Source organism: Carcharhinus amblyrhynchos, chromosome 4, assembly GCF_965287045.1.
Source record: "Carcharhinus amblyrhynchos chromosome 4, sCarAmb.v2.hapA, whole genome shotgun sequence".
Taxonomy (NCBI): Eukaryota; Metazoa; Chordata; class Chondrichthyes; order Carcharhiniformes; family Carcharhinidae; genus Carcharhinus; species Carcharhinus amblyrhynchos.
Genome location: NC_137327.1, coordinates 41,031,209 through 41,049,950, shown reverse-complemented (window position 1 = coordinate 41,049,950; position 18,742 = coordinate 41,031,209). Strand labels below are relative to the sequence as shown.

General features: G+C 41.7%; 1 non-coding gene across 1 annotated transcript; it reads left to right on the top strand.

Annotated features, from left to right (window-relative positions):
* Positions 1-594: 594 nt before the first annotated feature.
* trnaf-gaa (transfer RNA phenylalanine (anticodon GAA)) lies at positions 595-667 on the top strand. Its single transcript has one exon. It is a non-coding gene; the product is annotated as a tRNA-Phe (tRNA).
* Positions 668-18,742: the final 18,075 nt, after the last annotated feature.

The following is an 18,742-nucleotide window of genomic DNA, read 5'->3' as shown; positions in this document are numbered from 1 at the left end:
TTGTAGATTCAAGTCTAACTCCAGGACTTGAGCACAAAAATCAAGGTTGACACTTCAATGAAGAACTAAGGGAAGCTATATTGTTTCAAGTGCTGTCTTTTGGATAAGACATTAAGCTGAACCTCCATCTTCCCTCGAAGTGAGGGGTGGGAAAGTCCCACTGCACTATTTCAAGGAGCAGGACAATTGTCTCTGGTGCCCTGGCCAATACTTAATTGCTCGATCAACTGCACAAAAATAGATTATCTGAATGTTAGCACATTGCTGTTGGTGGAAATTTGCTGTGCACAATTTGGCTCCCAATGTTCCCACAATAGTGTCTACATTTCAAAAATGTCATTGACTTCAAAACATTTGGATGTCCTGACATTCTAAAAGATACTATATAAATTCAATTCTTTTTTCCTTATGATCAAAATCATTCATCATTTTGAATGCTTCTATTAATCTTTCCTGTCCTAAGATGAACAAATACAGGTACTCAATTGTCTCCATGTAACTGAAAACCATTATACCAGATTTAATACTGTAAATCTCTTCTCCAAGGCCTTCACATTCTTCCAAAAACACACCAGATGAGGTTTATCCTTGCAAGCCGAAATAGCTCAGTTGGGAGAGTGTTAGACAGAAGATCTAGAGGTCCCTGGTTCAATCCTAGTTTTTGGCATGAGCTCACCTGCTGGCTTTCTTTGCTACCTGCTAATTAGCACTGTATTTGGGCAGCAGGGTGGTACAGAGGTTAGCACTGATGCCTCAGTGCCAGAGACCCAGGTTCGATTCCGGCCTCGGGGTGACTGTGTGGAGTTTGCACATTCTCCCCATTTCTTTGTGGGTTTCCTCCAGGTGCTCCGGTTTCCTCCCACAGTCCAAAGATGTGTGGGTTAGTTTGATCAGCCATGCTAAATTGGCCCTGATGTCAGGGGGATTAGCAGGATAAATGTGTGGGGTTACAGGGATGGGGACCGGGTGGGATTGTAGTCAGTGCAGACTCAATGGGCTGAATGGGCTCCTTCTGCACTGCAGGGATTCCATGATTAACCAGCACCTTATGAACAAAACCCCTGTGCTTTATGGGCACTGCAGGGATGTTGTCTGCTTTGAGTAAGGTGGTTGTGACTGACAGTCCCACAGGACTGGTTTCATCCTGTTTGACTTTCTAAAGTCAAAGAGGACTAGTACAGGATGGGAATATGGAAACTGACATTTCAGTGACATTACATGGTGTGTTTCATGCCAGAACACAAATGCACTTTGAACCTGATCGCCTCACAAGTTGCTGAAGCCTCTCTTAATCATAGGTTTGTCTTTCTAACTCACAGAGGGAAATTTTGCCATTTCCGTGCACCATTAACCATGATCCAGTGAGCTACTCCAGTGACTTTCTTGCTTTTTCCACTGGTGTTCAAATATACACATCCCACTGGCTGGATTAATGTACTAATCACTATTTGCAGCATTTGCACACCCACTGAGGGGGTTTCCAGGTAATTCAACAGTATTATTCCAAGTGCAATGTGGCTGTCAGTCAGAGAAAACACCCTGCTTGGGTGTTCCTGAGAGTTCAGTAAAAAGAGGGCAGTGTGGTTTGGAATTAACCCATAACCCATAAAGCACAGGGGTTTTGTTCAACTTTGTATGTCACTGGTTAAGCCTCAGCTGGGGTATTTTCGGAAGAATGCGAAGGCCTTGAATAAAGAGAAGAGATTTACCAATGATATATTGGGTATAATAGTCATCAGTTACACGGGAACAATTGAAAACCTGGGATTGTTCATCTTGAGGCAGGGAAAGTTAATAGAAGAATTTAAAATTATGAATATCTTTGATCATAAACAATGCCAATAATTCCAGTGAAAAATATTGGAGGCACAAAGTTTTAGGTTAAACAAATTAATGGAAAAGAACATGCAGAAGAAAGGGTAGATTTATCTTATGACCAGGAATTTGCCCTTGTTCTGTTACTAATTGATCTTTATTCTTTAGTTTGAAGTAGAATAACTTGTGGATACATTACTAATTGAAAACGTAGCAAACTTTATTGGAATGCTGACATTTGAACACCACATTCTGACTGGATAATACTACTGTGGTAAGTTGCTACACTTATGAATTGAGTTTGTTTACTTTATTGGCCTGGATTTTTAATAATGTTCAAAGAATCATACTGTAAGTTGGCAAAATCAACTCACAATGTTGAGTCTCAGAATAAGACGTCGGCAATTTAGGAACAGTAGGAAATTTGTTCACTCAAACACTTGTGGATCTTTGGAATTCTCTATCCGAAAGGTCAGCTAGTGCTCGGGTGTTGAATAGATTCAAGGCAGATTGATAGATGTTTGGATATAAAGTGAATCAGGGAATACGGGGAGAGTGCAGGAAGCTGGAATTCAGATTGAAGATTAACACCGGCTGCATCAAATGCCAGAGACAATTTGAAGGGCCAAATGGCCTACTCTTAATCTTATTCTTTACATAGCTACCTTATCAGGAAAAAGGTATTTTTAAGTGGAACAGTTTATTCACAACACGAATTCAAGGTCACAAATCAATGAGAAAATATCCCTATCTGGATAAATCATCACTAAAAGTGAAGGAAATTATACTGCAGTAGCTGTGCCTCACTCCTCACATTTAAGAACAACATTTTGTTATTTGTTTCATCAAAGCCTCAGTTTCTTTTTCAGCCCCTGCCCTCAGTCGCTCATTAAGCTCCATATTGAATATCTCCAATTGGAATTTTGTCTTTTCAAACACCAAATTAGTTTCACCCGTGATGAGATCTGAGAATCTTTAGCTCTGTATCCACCTTCCCAAATGGTTTTAGTGCATAAATAAATTATATAGACCAGAAAGGTCATTGGTTCAGTAGGTAATCTGTGCTAATTTAACTGATCTCAATCTATGGATTCGTAAAGTTGCTAAAATTAGCATCAAAAATCCAAAGTAGGGAGCAAGGTGGAGAAGGGGTGGAATTTAGCCAATCTTTCTGCTGCGGGTCACATACAATGGCCAGAACTTTAACACTGTGTAGAGATTTGAAGCTCTTCATCACTCATTGGAACAAAAGCACTTGGACAAGTTGCAAGATGGAAGTCTGAGGTTGAGTCAATTCTGAAGAGAGGGGAGTAAAGAAGATTGGATATAAAAACAATTACAGTAAGTCCTCACTTTCAGTCATCCCACTTAATGGGCATGATTTTCCCGAACCTGGACTAAGGGTCCATGCCAGCGGGAAAACCGGAGTGTTTCCCATTGGTGCTGGCAGCATCAGTCAGGTGGGATTCACCCATCTGATGGATGCAAATTCATGCATCCTGCAAATCACAACAACCAGCCCAGTTTTTAAGGACTCAGGGAGCCTTTTCTAAAGGGTGCCTGGATCTCCGCTGTCAGAGACAAGGTTCCTACCCCCCAAAGGTAGAAATGGTGACACCCCCCTACTAACCAGGGAAGAACCATTAACTCCTCATCAAAAATGGGTATTCTCCACCCCCACCACCCAAATAACAGATCACCACGCGCCCCCCCCCCCCCCAACACCATGCAGACATGAGGGTGACCTGGCCCGATGCCATGTTACCCCTCAGTCCCCACTCTCACTCAAGCCCTCTTTAGGCCCAATACCTCGGCAGTGCAAACACCATTTCCACCTCTGGAGGGTGGGGGCATGTCTCTGCCCCCTGTCACCGACACCTTGGCCTGGCATCTTACATTCTGAGGGGGGATGGGAGGCAAGAAGGTAAATCCAGAACACATGTGCCCTCTGCCACTGCCAGGCTGCAAAGGAAAGGACCCCCAAAAGTCCTGAGGTTGGGTGGGCTTGGGCTGGGGACAAGAGGTTGACCTTGCCATCTTTCCCTGGGTCACAACTTCAGAGCTAAGTGTTTTTCAGTTCCTTTTTTGTGTAAACACTGTAATTAGGAGCAAGGGGGGTACTTGACATGCATTCAAGCATGAAGGGAAAGATAAATAAACACAGCTGACTCCATGCTGTGTAAAACCCTTAAGCTGCCAGTCAAATGACAATTAAAAGGATTCGACTTGAATTAAGTGGTAACAAAGATTTTGAAATGGTTGAAAGGTATTTCAAAGCTGCGGAGATGGGAATTCTCCCTGAATAAAAGTGACTGTCTTCTAACAATCAGAGGACTTCAAAGAGGTCTGTTCGTACCTGCAGCTTACTGGAGAGAGAGAGAGAAATCCCTGATGCAGAATGGAGTGCTGCTGTGATTTAAAAGCCTGCCAGGTGACCAGGAGGCATGGAGATTTAAGGCACTTCAAAGCTCTCAGAGATGGCAGGCAGAAATGAAGATGTTGAACAGAACGCTGCTTCAAATCACCACGCCAGGTGTGATCTTCATGTCTGCCAGGGCAGTCGAGCCACAAGATTCCCCCATCCAGGGGGAGAGTGGTGAGGTCGACCCCTTGCCCCTAGCCTGAGCCCATCCAACCTCCCAGGACGCTTGGGGGAACCTGTGCAGCCTCGTAATAGAACCATAGAAAATTACAGCTCAGAAACAGGCCTTTCGGCCCTCCTTGTCTGTGCTGAACCATTTTTTGTCTAATCCCACTGACCTGCACTTGGACCATATCCCTCCACACCCCTCTCATCCATGAACCCATCCAAGTTTTTCTTAAATGTTAAAAGTAACCCCGCATTTACCACTTTATCCGGCAGCTCATTCCACACACCCACCACTCTCTGCGTGAAGAAGCCCCCCCTAATGTTCCCTTTAAACTTTTCTCCTTTCACCCTTAACCCATGCCCTCTGGTTTTTTTCTCCCCTAGCCTCAGTCAGAATGGTAGAAAGGTGAATGGCTATTGGACCTACCTCCATGATACCCCCTTGGGTCATTATCAGCATCAAAGTCTGCCTGGTGCATTTCCGTATGGGAAGGCGGGTGCATGACAGGAGGCTGAGGAATGGGTTGCCCAGCCCTCTAATTATATTACAATTTAATGGGTTTGCACAATTTTTGGGATTTGCCCGGTCTGGGTTACTTGGCCAACACCCCATTCAGCAGTGCATCAGGATTCCTGCTGGCCATTTGACATGAATATAGAAACCCTCCTATGTTGGTTGGTTTTAAAGTCATTTAAAGCCTGTTATTCTGATTTGCATTGTCACTTAAGTCTTCAGTTCATTTATTAATGCCACTGGTAGGTTTACACAAACACTGCAATGAAAATCTCCTAGTCATCACACTCGGATGGCTGTACGGATACACTGAGGGAGAATTTAGCATGGCCAATGCACCTAACCAGCACACCTTTCAGACTGTGGGAGGAAACTGGAGCACCTGGAGGAAGCCCACACAGATGCAGGGAGAACATGCAGACTCCACATAGACAGTGACCCAAGCCAGGAATTGAACCCAGATCGCTGGCGCTGTGAGGCAGCAGTGCTAACCACTTTGCCACTATGCGTACCGTTAGGTTGTTCCTGAGCATTGGCAGCATAAAGTTGCATGTCATCATTGCGTGTCTTGCACATAATCATCACAGATCAGTGAGCGAATAGAAATGCTATTGACCTGAATCTGTGGAGATTTGAACAAAGAATACTGGTAACTTACCTGAAGGTCATTGAAGGGTTAGGGTAACAATCTGTGACATGGGATTAAATATTTTCTTCGAAGGATGAAGAATGCTCAGGAAGAAAATCAACGGGGTAATCAAACACAATGGGCAGAGATAAAAGGAGATGTGAAAACGTAATGCAGCGTTTCATGACAGAAAGGTTACCAAAAGATTTTCTTTTAAATATGCATTTAGCTGTAAGACTGCATGAGCTGCAGAATAAAGCATTTAGGGGACAAGGTTTCTGAATGTTACAGAGGTTTTCAGTGGAGTCTAGGTCAGAGGACCAAACTTACAGGCTTCACCTTGGCTTCTAATCTTAGAATAATCAAATTATATAGCTTAGAAGGAAGCCATTCAGCCCATCAAGCGTATGCCATCTCCTTGAAATAGCTATTCAGCTAGTCCCACTCCCTTGCCCTTTGCCTGTAGGCTTCTAACATTTTCCCTCCCGTTTATACAGCATTCCTTTTACATTTAATGACTTATTCTTTTTTACAAGTTATTTCAGCTTAGAAAGTGTGGTTCTGCACATGTGCAGTGCAGTACTTCAACATCTACATTGCTGCTTCCAAGCAAATAATGTCAGAAGGAACCTAACATTGGCTTTAACATTGGTTCCTATGGGCACCTATGGTTCAATTAAAGTTGTTTCACTTAAAATCATGGTTTTCAGGAATGCAATGACAACTCAAAGTGAGGACTTACTGTAGAAGTTCTATTCATAACCGGGCCCCAAATGATTCATGTCCAACATGAGTTCTGGTTTTCGTTAAAAGCCAGGAACAAACCTGTACATGTGACAGAAAGAACTTTAATTGAAATTATGTAACTTTCTATCAATGTAAACTTTCAGCCAGGGGCCAGAATTTGCCAATGTCGTACGCTCCCATCACCACTCTCAATGAGAATGGAGAATTTGGCATTCAGACAAATCTCCATTCATAGCAGCGGGACTGAAGAATCCCAGCTGTGGATGAGTTCGGAGAATCCTGGCCAAGATTCTTTCAGATTGTTTCATCAGTAAATAAAAACTAACAGTAAATTTTAGTTAAATCACATTTGTCTTTTAATACACCAACGCCACAGACACTGTGAACTTCTGATTTCAACTCCCAGAATTCACTACATTACTCATGCACAGGGTGGAATTCTCCCAGCAACTCCAATGGCGGACAGGTGGTGGGAGAATTTGGTTGGAGTGCAAAAATCAGTTTTGCGTCACTGTGAATTTCCAGCAGTATCTTTCGCTAGTGTATGCCGTGGCAGATCGGGAATTCCAGTAATAGGATGCAGATAAAGGTCCACCCGGGAGATTTCACCCATGTTTGATTCCCCAGTGGCCCAGAGGAAATGTACACGGGTGCAAAACACACTGGGAACAACATGCCTTGCAGTTGTGGGGACTTATCTGAAGGATACCAGTGGCTACCTCCGGGGTTCATAATAGAGCCCATTAGTAAGCTTAGACCCCTGAACACCACAACAGTGGACGCAGGGGAGTATTGACAGGTGGACCTTCCAGATACTGTGCCATCGAGGAGATCTATTTTCCACCCTCAGGATTTTTCTGCAGATCCATCTTCATTTTCAGGAGGTCCATCTTCATTCTTTGATAGTTGGTCAATGATCACAGAATCATAGAATCCCTACAGTGCAGAAGGAGGCCATTCAGCCCATCGAGCCAGCACTGACACCAATCCCACCCAAGCTCATCTGTGCAACTCCATGTATTTACCTTGCGAATCCCCCTGACACTAAGGGCCTGATTTTACCATCAAGTTGCTCCCGTTTCCAGGCGCCAAAACTTGGTAAAGTCGGGCGTGAAGTGAGTAGTACGATCTGCACCTGCCTCCAAGCCCGAAAATATCCACGATCAGGACCATGGCCGAAATGGGCATGACGGCCATTGAAATGCATTTGCACGCATTTAAACTGACTTGATGGGCTGCACGCCCAACCTTACTGGCACTTCCCCCTTTACCACCGCGTTTGCCAATCCAGAATCAGCACAAAACAGACATGCTGCACTGAAGTCCAATTCGGGCGCTCCAGTTAGTGAGAAGTTAGGTGCCGAGCTTCCAACGGCTCTCTGCTCGAGGTCAAGCCGGGGGTGGGGAGGGAGGGGAGAAGGGGTGTCCGTTGCCACTCTGCCTGTGATCAGTGAGGGGATAGGGGGGTCTGCTGCCACTCTGCCTGACATCAGTGGTGGGTGGGGGGGGGAGCACGATCAGTCTGGGTGGTGGGGGGATTAAGGGTCAGTAATGTTGTGGGGGTCAGGCAATGTCTGCAGAGTCAGTGGGAGGCCTGGGAATGATGTGAAAGGGAAGCCACATTCTGTCACTTTTTGTCTGTGCATGCACAGTTGGAGGTGCCAATCGGAGCTGCAGGATTTCGGGCGCACACTAAGCCCGGCGCACAGGCTTGTGCAGCACAATTCAGATCACTGATATTTTTTCAGACAGAATGCATATGGAGGTGCCTCAGAACGGGTCTAAAAGTCGGATCTGAAACACTCCCAGTTTCAAGTCCGCCCAGCACTTAGAAGTAAAATGGTAAAATAGAGCCTTAAGTGTCAACTTAGCATGGCCAATCAACCTAACCCACACATCTTTGGATTGTGGGAGGAAACTGGAGCACCCAGAGGAAATGCACATAGACACGGGGAGAAACATGCTAACTCCACACAGTCATCTGAGACCAGAACTGAACCCGGGTGCCAGGCACCACGAGACAGAAGTGCTAACCATTTTGCCACCATGCCACCTAAAATAAGCAGGAGATGGACGTGTCAAAAAAGGAAATAGGTGAAAATATTGCAAATGTCCTAACAATATTTTTCAAATGATGTTGGGCAACTTTTCAATATGCTACCCGGATACAATGGAGGACAACGCGCAATCAGGCCTGGCCCACCGTGGAAAATGGCGCAAAATACCCAGGCGCATAATGAATGCAGTCTGGGCCAGAAGATATGGTGTGGTTCCCCACTGGCCTCCACAGTGGGAAAGACTCCACATTCCCACCCACAGTGTCGCCACAGAAAATGGAAAGTGGGTGTTCGTTTAGCTTCCTGCACTCCCTGCAAATGTTCTCTTGAAAATGCAATCACTGATCAATTCCAGTCAAATCCAAAACAAAATTACTTCGGCAATAAATATTTCAACCATCCGGTCGGGGAAGATAAAATGTGTGAAGTGACAGGCAAGGACATCTCGGTTGGTGACAGCAACCTCCTGTGGGAGGTTAACCAACAGATCAGAGCAAGCAGTGCTACCTAATCAAAGGTTAGTTGGGGAAGGATGCATCAAACTCTAACAAGAACGCAGATAAGGTAGAAATACCCTTGAGCTACCCTCAATGTTCCAGATGTTGGGCATGAAGGAAAGAATTTGAAAATAAAAGCTGATCTAGCTGAAAGAATATCCTGCCAGGCAAATCAGGCTTCAAAATTCCTTTACATTTTTACAATTATCAGTCAAGAGGAATGCCAGTCTGCTCACTCAAATCCTCATTATTTAATTTAAGGTGGCCTATCTCATTATAAGGATTTGTCAGCCCTGCAATAAAATCAAGTTGCCACATTTACAAGATTTTAAACTGCATTTGATACATATACATTGCATTCCTGCAATGTTGTACAACATGGACGGGTCATATCAAAAAGTTGACATTTTTGAGAGCTTTGAAGTACAGCTGGGGGGAGGGGGAGATACGGTGACAGTCGAAGACAATGTTCTATCTCCTTTAAAAATTATAATATTGCCCTACGCCATCTTCTCTGGGCCAGCTAGTATAGTAAAAAGTCTGACAACACCAGGTTTTAGTACAGTGATTATAGTTTGTATCTGTTTCCATGAAATGATCATTCTTCTTTGTTTGAAAGGAAGTAAGACAAAGTGGAGTATGCCGTTTATCAAGACCATTCTCTTTCCCCCCAACTCATGGCTACATTTAGTGGATCACAAATTTAAAAGTTATGAGAAATGAATTGTACAGAAGTTGCTTGTCGTGCAGTTTGAGACACTGAAGGCGGTGGAGGGGTCGGGGGATTTTTGTCTTCGTTGCTGAGTCAGTCATCTGGCAGAAATCAATGGAATGAAGGTCAGGTGGGTCCTATAAAGAAGGGGTAATTCACTCCAGCAGATTGCAACCCAGGCAGTGAAGGCAAACATCCGTATCCCGATCAGTTTGAAAGTGACAAAAAGGATCCTTCACTCAAAAGGGAAATCATCAAACTGCATGTGGTCAATGAACGGGGAAAAGGCTGAGGGTACTTGCTTGGATGGATGCAGTTGTAAAACACACCAGAAACATAAACATTGCCCTTCCTGTTGGACTCAGCAGCCGCTTTTCGACAATTAGAGGAATCTGGTTCCAGTATATACCTACAGGATCCACTGCAGCAACTCTCTGATCTTACTTTGAAAGTGCCTCACAGCTCTACTAACAAGAAGGACAAGACAACCAATACCATCGCCATTGAGTTAATCACCAATCTGGGGGGAGTTTTCACAGCCTGCCCACCATGGGAATCGTTGTTGGCAGGTGGGAGGCAGACCATGCAAAGATCTGTTGACCTCAGGCAGGATTTTCCGTTTTGGGATGAGCATGGCCGGAAAATCCTGTCCCCTGATTTAGGCGTATGCAATTAGCCAAGATCCTTATATTCCCTATCCAGCACCAGTGGGATCCCTCCAGCACAAAGGTTGGGCTGTTCAAGGACAAGGCACAACATCACATTTCTTTTAATTCATTCATGAGATATGGACATCAATGGTAAGCCTAGCATTTATTGCCATTCCTAAATGCCCTAGGGAAGATGGTGGTGAGCTGCCTCCTTGAACCATTGTGTTTGTGTAATGATGGCACTCCCAAAGTGCTATTAGGAAGGGGCTTCCAAGTCATTGACCCACTGATGATGAAAGAACGATGTTACATTTTCAAGCTATAGGAACACCACGATCTACAAGTTCCTCACCAGGCATTGATTTGGAGGCAAACTTGTAACTGGTGGCGTTCCCATCTACCTTGTCCTTCTAGATGATGGAGGTCACACAATAGACCATTAGCAATAAAATGAGATGGTCATCGACTTCGGGTAGCGTAAAGGAGAACATACCCCTGTCTACGTTAACGGGTATGAAGTAGAAAGGGTCAAGAGCTTCACGTTTTTAGGTGTCCAGATTACCAACAACCTGCCCTGGTCCCCCCATGTGAATACTAAGAAAGTCCACCAATGCCTCTACTTTCTCAGAAGACTAACGGAATTAGCATGTCAGATACGATCGACTCTCACTAACCTTTACAGATGCACCATAGAAAGCATTCTTTCTGGTTGTATCACAGCTTGGCATGGTTCCTGCTCTGCCCAAGACCGCAACAAACTACAAAAGGTCATGAATGTAGCCTAATCCATCACGCAAACCAGCCTTCCATCCTTTGATTCTGTTTACACTTCTCATTGCCTCAGCAAATCAGCCATCATAATTAAGGACCCCATGCACCCCAGACATTCTCTCTTCCACCTTTTTCTATCAGGAGAAACATACAAAAGTCTGAGGTCACGTACCAACCGACTCAAGAACAGCTTCTTCCCTGCTACCGTCAGACTTTTGAATGGACCTACCTTGCATTAAGTTGATCTTTCTCTACACCCTAGCTATGACTGTAACACTACATTCTGCATTCTCTCGTTTCCCTCTCTATGAACGGTATGCTTTGTCTATATAGCATGCAAAAAACAATAATTTTCACTATATGCTAATACATGTGACAATAATAAATCAAATCAAAAAAAATTCAAATCAAATCAAAAAATTCTGGCCTTGCCAGAATCACCCACATCCTAAGAACTTTGTTTTAACTTATACAAGTACAATTGCTTATTGTACATTCAGTGCCAGTGGGTGGACCTTACTACTTATTTCGTAAGCATGTCACAGCAATATCCTTTTTTTGCCTAGCTCATTAATTATTTTTCAATCTGTGTTGCATGCCATTTTTCCAAGGGAAACTCAATGGAAAATCTAAGAGACATTAGACTCGTATGATGTGGCAGGCTTTATACATTAAATTGAAGAGCACTGGTGGCAATTTACAGATAATTATCCCTTCCAGCTGTATGTATTAAGCTTCTTGGTATTTGCTACTGATCATTGTAACTGCTAATCTCCTTATACTTAAGGTGTCAGGTTTTCTTTTGATGTTATAAAACATGTTGCCTCTTGTTTTTGGTACGACCCACGTTCAAGGTAACACAATTATAGTGCTACTCTTTTTTTAAAACTGCATCCCCCATGATTTATAATTTTTATTTGTGCAGTCTTGAAAAATTGAGAACAAAGGCAAGACAGTCCACTATCTTAAATATGTAAAGTGTGCATGTGTTTTATTTCAACATTGACTGATATTGTCTCTCTGAAAAATACATAGGAAACAATGAAACTTGGAATGAGAATAGCTAGATATAAAAACATATGAACATACAAATTAGGAGCTGGAATAAGCCCTTCGAGTCTTCACTGCCATTTGATAAGACTGTGGCTGATCTGTGTGTGGCCTCAACTCCATTCTGGCTGTATATCCCTTATATCCTTTGACTCCCTTGCTCACCAAAAATTCATCTAACTCTGCCTTAAAAAGATTTGATGATACATCCTCCACCAATCTTTGGCGAAGAGAATTCCACAGACTCGTGCCCCTGTGAGAGAAAATATTTCTCCTCATCTCCATCTTAAATGAAAGACCCCTTATTTTTAAATTGTTCTAGAGCCTCCCACAAGGGGAAACATCCCCTCAGCATCCACCCTATCAAGTCCCTGGATAATCTCGTATATTTCAATAAGATCGCGTCTCATTCTTCTAAAGTCCCGTGGAGCCAAGCCTGTGCAATCTTTCCTCATAAGACAACCCTTTTTTGTTTCTTAAATTTAATTTTTTTCCATGGCAGAACATTTATACTGTTCTAGTAAATTTGTGCGTGGGTTGCAGGCGCTCCTTCCTTTGCTGTTTCTTTGTCTTCAAACTCTCTTCACATTTTTTTAGTCAATGGCGCATGACATGGGTTTTCTTTAGTCACAAATCCAAAGGCTTATACTTCTTTCCTTTATAGAGCTTTCCCAAATTCTCTTTTTATGTCTGATTGATAAACAAACATGTCAATGTCCAAATTAATGTAATTATGAGCTCGCCACATTATCTAATATGTACATAAATAAAAGAACTCTGTCTTTTATCTTCAGAGCTGTATTTTGTTTCAGAAACTCATTACCTTAATGACTATTTTAACATTTAAAATGACACCATAATAATCCATTCTATGATGTGGAAGGAAGTAGAATTGTAACAACAACTCCTCTCTGACTGAGATTCCAATTTCTGCAGCAAAGGTTTGATTCTGGCTGGAATTCTCTGGCCGTTCACGTCCTGCTGCCACTGCCAGCAAGAACAGAGAGTTTGGCGCTCAGCCAATTCTCCAATCACTGCAGTGGGACCGGAGAATCCCAGCTGTGGACGAGGTTGGAGAATTCAGCCCACTTTCTCAGTAGTAAGGAGAGGAAATTGGAGAACTGGCACTCAAAAATCCATGATGTGGGTATGCCGGCGTAGGACTGGCGTAAACACAGTAAAAAGTCTGACAACACCAGGTTTTAGTCCAACCGATTTATTTGATAATTGACTCACATGCTTTCGGGGTTAGCCCCTTCGTCAGGTGAATGGAGAGTTGGACTAAAACCTGGTGTTGTCAGGCTTTTTACTCAAAAATCCACTCAGATATGTCTCCCAGTGGCAACTTTTTTAGTGTTGCTAGAGCTTTGAAAACAGATCTCCAACCTAATGGTGATATGATACACAAAAATAAAAAGCATTTTTCAACAAAGAAATTAGAAAGGGACATGTGTAATTGTTTAATCAATCTTACATATGTATATTTTAAATTTTCACTTTAGCACGTTAGTACAATTGATACAAAAACATTTTTGTTCTCCTTCCATTTGTCATGGTTTGTGTTGGGCAGACTTAAACCAGTATGATATACATGCCTGCAAGTCTTAGACTGGTCTTCTTCTGCAATCTTAGGATTCAGAGGGGAGTTATACCAATGAGTCAATGTGCACCTAAAATTCGTCTGCATTGACATGAGAGATGAAATTATAATTGGCCAAATGAAATTAAACTGGGGGATCTGTGCATTAATCTAGTCCATACTAGGTTAGTATCGAATTCAGTTTTGTTATTATTTATTTTCTGTAGTTTTACAATTTAGATGCTTTTACAAGAAAAGCTCTGGCCCACGGAAGTCCCCTAATTCCTTCTGATGGCTTATTCCTTGGAGTGTTTTATGGCTAGACATGGAACCCTCCCAAGACGGTATAGAGTGATGGCAGCATCTTTGCACTATCAAAAGAATAGCTGTGAATATACACAACTGGAGCTGTACTTTAGAATAAAACAAAATTGCAGAGCTCAGTAGCAGAACTGAACAGGCAGAGAAAGATGTGTCATCTGGAATATCTCAATGGTTGTTCGAGTGGGGGATGGCTGCAGCAGATGGAAACTTCAGATCATCTTATTTTCCCTGTCATTGGATCAAGGTTTAGTTCTGCCCAGACAAATATTGATGCTCTCCCACCCCCAGACACCTTTCTTTCCAAACATCTCTCAAGTCCTTTAGCAACCAGCAAATAGTGGTGGATGCAGTATTGTATTAACTAGAAGCTTTTAATCATGATTGGGAATGGAGGTGGGGTAGCCGCCTAGCACTGGAATGAGACAGGGATGTATAAAAATATTTAACGGTGGAGGCCTGAATTCAGCAGGTTAAAAAGAAATGTAGTCCAGATGAATTGCAATTATAAATTGGTAACTGAATAATGGGAAGTCTTCCCAGGGGAGATTGTTTGGGTACAGAGTAAACACATTGACATGATGGGAAAAGGAAGAGTGTCCAAAACTTGAGCTCTATGGACAGAGGTTAAAATAAGCAAACCGAGGCATATGGCAATGTTATGGTTACTAAGAAAATAGAGAACAAACCTGAATGCAGAAAACAAAAAGGAGATCTAAACAAAAAAAGGCGGCATGGTGGCATTGTGGTTAGCACTGCTGCCTCACAGTGTCAGGGATCCGGGTTCAATTTCAGCCTCGGGTGACTGTCAAGGTGGAGTTTGCACAATCTCCCCATGTCTGTGTGGATTTCCTCTGGGTGCTCTGGTTTCTTCCCACACTCCAAAGATGGGCAGGTTAGGTGGATTGGCCATGCTAAATTGCCCCTTAGTTTCAGGGTGATTAGTAGGGTAAATAGGTGGAGTTACAGGAAAGGGCCTAGTTGGGATTGTTGTTGGTGCAACCTTAATGGCCAATGGCCTCCTTTTGCAGTTTAGAGATTCTGTGATTCTATGGAACAAAAAGGCAAAAAAGAGCTTATGAGAATAGATTAGTGGCTAACATAAAAGGGAACTCAAAACGTTTATTCTAAGCACATAAAAGGGTAGACAAGAAAAAATGGGCTTCTTCTTTTGGAGGCAGAGGCAGATGTGAGGGTTTCACATCTGTTTTGACTAGAGAAGAGGATACTGCCAATTTAATAGTAAAGGAGGAAGCTGTTGAACTGTTATATGGGATAAAAATAGATTAAGAAGACATATTTTAGAAGTTGACAGATTAACAGCCTTCAAAGTAGAAATGTCACCAGGTCTGAATGAGATTCGTGGTAATTTACTGTGAACATTTGGGATGGAAATTATAGAGACATTGGCCAAAATCTTCCAATCCTCCTTAGATATGGGGCCTAGAAGATTGCAAATATTTAACAAAGCTACAAAAGAATAAAGTTTGCAGTTGCAAACTGAATAATTTCGCATTGGAGAAATGATGGAGAAACATTTAGTGACAATAATCTGGAACAATATTAATTGGCATTGGAAAAATATGCTGTAATAATTAAAAGTCAGTGTGGATTTTTCTGAAGGCAAAATCTAACTTGTTTCTAAATAACTTGATTGAGCTTTTGATGAAATAACAAAGAGGATTAATGAGGATAATGCAGTTGATATTCAAAAGACATTTGACAAGATACCAGATATTAATCTTCTCAAAAAAATTTAAAGCCCATAGGGCTAAAAGACCAGTGGCAGCATGGAGACAGAACTGGTTGAGGGTCAGAAAGCAGAGAACAATGTGTGATGATTCTTCAGACTGAAGGGAACCATATAATGATGTTTCCCAGACTTCTATGTTAAGACCGCTGCTTTTTATGATATACATTAATAATCTGGACCTAAGTACGTAGGATATAATTTGTAAGTTTACATGATATGAAACTCAGGAATGTAGTAAGCATTGAGAAGGACATAGACTCATGAAATCTGCAAACGCACATGTTAGGAACTGGATCACAAACTCTAAGGTATATTACAAAGTTTGCCTAGACGACAAATTTTTTTGATTTTTGTATTAGGGTAAGTATGATTTGATTGACCCACCAGGAGGCTTTTTTATACAAAAATGATTTAACATCACAGTAAAGACATAACCAGAAGAATTAGCATAATGTTTATCAATTGAAATATATAAACATGACTAGGTATAATTCTTAACAGCTAACTATCACCATATTTCCAATTTAAGCAATATCTCACAGACATATATACTTCTTCAGAATCAGTTGGCACAAAAACCGATATGCTGATGTGGGTGCTACACTTCCAGCCTTTTGACACCTCTGGATAAATACAGAAGGATATATGTTTTCTGACTCCCATATAATAGCCTCCAGAGAAAGACACTTATTCCTGGCAGATCCCAGTCTTTAAGAACAGAGAGAGAGAAAGGGAGACACTCTCTAACACTTCCAAGTTGCAGCTGAGCTTACTTCTCTGTGTAAACCTAATCCCACTCAATCATATGATTTTTCCTGTCAATTAACCTAATCAAGCCCTCCTCTGAAAAACCCCAGGGGAAAGTACTAAAATACCAGAACTGCATTACTCCAGATTAAAGCAAGCATTCAAGCAATTAGGACCAATTATGCTTCTGCAGCATCAACAGGGGTTGTCAGTTACACAAAAAGTAGCACCGGTTAATAGAACTGACTGCTAAACAAATCCTGCGCAAGAAACATGGCGCAAATTAATTCCTTAAAGGCACAGTATCATCACACAGAGAAGAAGAAATTTAAATCAGACAAGTATGCAGTAATTAATTTTGATAGGCAAAATGAGGCAAGGTAATATGAAATAAATGGTATGACATTAAGGGAGGTTCAGGGAGACCTGGGATTTATATCTACAATTCTTTGAATGTGACTAGTTGAGAAGGTTGCTGAAAAAGCACACAGGATTCTTGGCTTTATAATGGAGGCATTAAAAGCAAGGGAGTTATGATAACCTTGAATAAGTCCATGGTTAGACTTTAGCTAAGGAATTGAGTTCACTTCCAGGCACTACGCTTTAGGAAGGACGTCAAGGCCTTGGAGAGGGTGCACAAGAGATTTACTGGAATTGTATCAGGGACAAGGGACTTCAGTTATGTGGAGATATTGGAGAAGCTGGCATTGTTCTCTTTAGAATAGTGAAGACCAAGAGACAATCTGACAGAGCTGAACAAAACCGTGGTTTTGATAAGAATAAACAAAGAGAAACTGTTTCCAGGGAGCAAGATCAGTAACCAGAGAATACAGTTTAAACTGATCCACAAAAGAATCAGAGATGACATGAGGAAACAATTTTTACCAGTGAATTATGGTGACCTAGAATGTAATACTTGAAAGGATGCTGGAACCACATTCAATAGCAACCTTTAGAAAAGTGTTGGATAAACATTTGAAGGGAAATAATTTTCAGGGCAGTGAGGAAAGAGGTGGGAAATGGAATTAATTAGATAGTTCTAGCAAAGAACCTGTACATACACAGTGGGCCAAATGGTCTTCCTTTGTCTATATCATGCCATGATTCTGTGATTCTAGAGTAATGGCATATATCAAGTGCAATTATTTCCTAATTTGTTTATCTAAATGTTTAATATATATTCCATCATATTGCAAGCAACAGGATTCCATTTGACATATAAAGTCATGCCACTTCGGATGTTTAAAAAATACCTAAGTGCAGTTGTAGTCTCTCAAGATCAGGCCTTGTATGCCAAAATAAATTGTCAGTGCTATTTGATCTTAACAGCCCCTCCTTTGATTTTACTGCCATAATTAAAATATAAAACAAAACCCTTGAAGCATGTATCTCACTTAGGAAGTCAAAATCCTTTTCTATAATTTCAGCAAAAACAATTAAGACTACTAATTGGGAAATCTGGTTTGGTGTTAAAACTATCAAAGGGGGAATTTTACCCTTTGGGTGTCATTAGTTCAAATTGTTCATATTGTATTCCAGAGACATCTAGTGGCAGTTTGTGGGTACTGCACCAATTACAGCCTGTTACTGGCACAGATGAATTTTTTATATCCATTTATTTTTGGCACATCACTTTGCCAGTCAAATGCTTGCATCCTTATTATGAAATTATTATCCAGGTTGTTCACATTTTAGCAGTCCAAAGGTACTTTCTGTTATATGGGCTACATACATGCGCTTAAGCATTAGAAAAAATACAGTTTGCAATTAGTACTTTTTTCCTGCAAACAATCAGTTTTTTGGAAACCTTAAGGACTTGTTTGAAGTCATGCAGATCTACTCACAGAATAACTGAGTTAGCACACATTATTCGGGTGCAGAAAGGCAGAGCAAAGAATTGTCATTTAAATGTGTCTAAAAATGCTGCTGCCTTTTGAATATTTAAGGTTAAGGAACTGGATTTCATAATTTGCCTGTGACAAGCCATGAGTACCCACAAAATTATATTTTCCTTATTGTGTGGACTGCAGTGCAATATTTCACTTGTGTCCTATCTGTGTTACTTCATAACTATTGTGTGCAGTAGTTCACTGCAATTGACACGACAGTTGAGCTTAAGTGTAGTCATCTTACATAAATATATCTTACGCTGCTTCACTGAAATATTTCCGGTCAGCCAGAATCATGCTATTATTTTCCAGCAGGCACTAATGTATTATTCTACAGTATCTTTGAGAGATTATTTTGGTTGTTCCAAACCTTCCGTTGTGTCAGTTTGATATTTAACCAGAGACCAAGCACCAGTAGTAAA